This window comes from Pinus tabuliformis, chromosome 5_1, assembly GCF_031772625.1.
Source record: "Pinus tabuliformis cultivar Carrire ecotype Pingquan chromosome 5_1, CPIR1, whole genome shotgun sequence".
Classification (NCBI taxonomy): domain Eukaryota; kingdom Viridiplantae; phylum Streptophyta; class Pinopsida; order Pinales; family Pinaceae; genus Pinus; species Pinus tabuliformis.
In genome coordinates, this window is record NC_142305.1 from 799,107,347 (window position 1) to 799,111,663 (window position 4,317).

Sequence of the window (4,317 nt, forward strand, 5' to 3'; positions counted from 1 at the left end):
GCATTCTATCTGAGGAACTTACCATGTAAATTCCTACAATATTCTCTTCTTTTGACATTTATTGTTTGTTTTCTTCCTCCTCTTCACAATCTATGTAAAATAATTTATTCTCAGCATGCTTATGACATTTACTGTATTTTCTATCACAAATGTAACAAAGTGTTTTTGCTCTTCTTTCTTCCAAATATTGTGGTGTCAACCTTGTAGGTTGTGGAAATATAGGGTCAAAAAAACTTCCATCTTTATAATTGTGAGTGGTAGGCTTCCTTGTTGCCATAATTTTTCTTTCAATTTTCCTTATGAACCTGAATGCCTTCTCCAATGAATGAAGTTCCCAAAGGTGAACCTCATGTTGGATTTTATCCTTTAAATCCCCTATGAACACATCAATCCTATGCTCCTATGGAATATCTTTTACCCTTATATTCAATTTTTGGAAGTCTTCTATGTACTCTGTCATTGAACCCTTTTGTTTGAGATTTATCAATTGGCTAAAAAATGTGTTGATTTTTATATCCTCATAATGTGCTATTATTTCTTCCGTAAAAATTTCCCAAGTGATAATTTTTTTACGAGAGAAAAGTCATCGATACCATACAAACTTATTGGGTTCCAATCATATAGTTGTAATGTGTAATTTTTGTGTGTTTTGCACATTATGGAGATCGAAATATTGCTCCATCTATAGTATCCATGTTACATGATCATTTCCATTAAACTTCCTCATATCCATTTTTGGAACATGGTGAGTCTTCAATCCAACGTTAGAGTCTATGAAATCATGATTAACATTTATTTTGTTCTCATCATGAGTTTCATTTACTACCCTTTTGCCACTAGTAAGCATTTCTTGTAACAACTTTATCAAATCTATGTTCAAATCTTCCATGTTTCCTTTAAGTTTTGCTTCTATACCATCCATATTAGCTTCCATGCCATCCATATTAGCTTCCGTTACATTTTGTGAGAGTGAGAGTTGTTGCACTTGGTCTCGTAATTTTGATATATCATGTTGCATTTATTCCTCTTCTTCATGAGTCATGGTAGAGTTTTCAGGTTTCTTACTATGTGTTTCCATTTTCTTTCTTCGAGGAATAAATTAATGATAATTATGCCTTACTATGGCCTTTGAATCACTTCAAACTAATTTTTCAAACCAAACTTATGCAAATTAAAAAAAAAATACACACCTTTTTTTTCTTTGTAGGAGCTTGATATTGAATCTATTGTATCCCTGTAATTTCAGACTTGTTAGAGCCTACATTTGTCTTAGGCTGAAAAGACAAGGTTCTAGGTCCACATCAAACCACGCTCAGCCTCGTAGCTAGCCCTATGAGGCTAGGTATTAAGTGCAAGGATTTGATTTGAGTTTTTGGGGGTTTTATGCTGGAAACAGGGAAAGGAAAATTGGGCTCGGGGATGAGGCACAGTTTCTGCAGAGTTCTGATTGGGGAAAAGAAGGCAATCATTTTGATGCCTTAAAGTGAGTTAATGGATATATTAGACTGGTGAGGAGCTAAGGAGAGGAAGAGAGTCTCAAGAATTCTCCTTAAACAGATGAAAACATGGAAATTTAAACAAATTCAAAGGCAGAGCATAGCAGTTAATGGATTCTACCTTAATCACTCATTTGTTCAAATTCAGAAGAAGAGACAGGAAAATGATACACATAACACTAATGAAATTAAAATTACTTAGAGAAGAACACCATCAAAACATAAGGCCACATGGATCCCAAACAGTGCTGCAAAACCCTCATCTTTCCTTAGCCAAAAATGCAGAGATATAATGTACAATTATATGCCAAAGCAATCCCTAGTGTCCAACCTTGAAAATGACTTAGGAATTACATGATATAGACTAGCCCAACCCATTCCCTTGCCTCTAGGGGTCGAGCTCATCATTCTAGGAGCTGTTTCAACCAATTCTAAACAAAGCACTAAAATCTAGGCAATCAAAACAACTTGCCTCTATAAGGTAGGAAACTGATTCATTCGTTAAATTTTCACTTTTTAGTGAATGAATCCTCTAAAACAAGTAAATAAGTGCCAAAATTACATCATGTTTATCCAATTACATCATGATAGATCAAAAATTACATCAAAAAGAAAAACTAGTCAAACTAGCCAAATTTCTGAGCTGGAAGGTGAAAAATTGAGCAAAAATCCTCTATGCACCGTGCCAAATCCTCTATGCATCGTGCCACTTTGAGGCTGAGTTTGGGGCAGTCACTGAAATCCAAATTAAGCCCAAGATAGCTCATTGGAAAGCCCTGCCTGTCTACTTTCCAACCCAAGTGGAATTCTTCAATCTGGATGTCATTTGCCCCTCCATAACTTCAATCTCCCAAGACGGCTTTTTGTGTGTCAAAATAGGGGCAGTGAGGTCATTTTGTGAGTGTTTTTGACCTCCTGAGGACTCAAAACTCTCCCAAACTTCTTGGCCATGCACCAGAAGTCATGATTTTTCATGCCAAATACAATGATGTAAACTTTTTGCAATTTGGAGCTCCCTAGCAAAAGCGCGCGCCACGCGACGCGACGCATAGGGAGAAAAACTCTGTTTTTTAGTGCAAAAAATTTCAAAATGTCAAAAATTGCTCCAAATTTCTTGAAATCTGGGCTGGACCTTCTCTATCAAGTGTCATGCTGGGCTAAAGAGGCTTTGGCCAATATCTAAAGATGATCAAGCTCCTTTTGCCTCTTTTGCTTCCTTATTGCCTTCTTTAATTTTTCCTTTAGATTCCTTATTTGTGCTTTGCAAACCTTGTTCTGTGCCATGTAGTGAAAGCCATGTGTCTCAAAAATGCTTTGTATCTATCGAATTTGTCCAGCAGTCCCTCTAACTGGATGTTGACTCTTTCGAGCTAAGACTCTCGGTCAGCATTGATTTCCTGCTCAAGTGAAGTAAACTCCACCCTCCTTCTTTGGGCAGCTTGGCGATTCTCGAATATGTTTGCCACGTCTATGAGGCCTCCTAGGTGCATGTACTTCTTTTGGCCAATCACTGTGGGTATCCTCCTCATGATCATATGTTGGATCAAATGCCATCTCTACTAGTGGATGAAATGTCTTGGAGCTACCTTGAACTGTCTTGAAGCAAAATAGGTGATTTTATGGTGTGCTTTGACCTTTTCCACCAAGGGGAACAGTGATAGGTGGGACTGTGGAGGGAGAGGGTAAGAGGGGTTTTAGAAATGTTTCCGACTGGAATTTGGGGAATAGAAGGGTTTTAGGGATAGTTTTTAGATTTTGGGATAACAATTAGGGTTTAGGAACATGTAGCTAGGGTTTGGGATAATGAGAATTAGGGATATAGGGTTAATGAGAATTAGGGATATGGGGTTAGGGAATGGGTTTATGAAACTGGAAAATAAATCAGGGAGGGAGTGATGAAGTGGACTTGACAACAAAAGCTCAAACTGAAAACCCTAAGCAATTGTTTTTGAGGAAAAATTGCAAAGAGGTAGGGTTTGAAAATTTTCTCACTAAAACACCATAAACACCAAGGTAACTCATTCATTGGTCATGGGAGAAATGTTAACTTACTTAAACACAAGAATATTGAGAAAATTTTGCAATTTGGGAGAGTTTTTGAGTGAATTTCAGGCTTTTTAGCCCAATGCGCCGTGCCTTCCCTATGCATCGTGCCAGTGTAAATTTACACTGAAATTTTTTGCCCAATGCGCCGCGCCTTCCCTATGCGTAGCGCTTTTTCCAGGAAACGTTTGGAGGCCTTCCCGGTGTCCAAATTGGGTGCAGGATAGCTCGTTGGAAAGGTATTTTAGTATACCTTTCAACCCAATTATAATTTTTCAATTTGGAGTTCATTTTCCCTATCAAAATTCAAATCTCCCAAGACTGGTCAAAATGTGCCAAATGAGGCTGCCTAAAAGAAGAGTGTTGTTGTAGTCAACTTTTGAATGCCTTTCTCAACTCCAAATTGAGCTCATGATAGCTCATTAGAAAGATATTTTTGTCTAGTTATCATTTGGATCATCACAAAAGTCATTTGGCCAACCAAGCTAGGAGAGAACGTTATTTTCCCAAGGTCACTTCAGAGGTGCATCAATTCTCCCAAGGCGACTATATTTTTGACATTTCTCTAAAACCATGACACCTATGTAAAAAGTGAAGGAATTTTTTCTTCCTTGGCCTATTTTGGACAAAAACACCTCTCAGTATTTCAAAATTCATCTTTTCGTGCTCAGAAACATCATTTCAATAAAACCTACCCCGATTTGTGGAACAGGGGATTTGTCGAAATAAAGCGAAATGAAGGGGATAGGGGGCTTCTAAATTCTTGAGGAAATTTTTC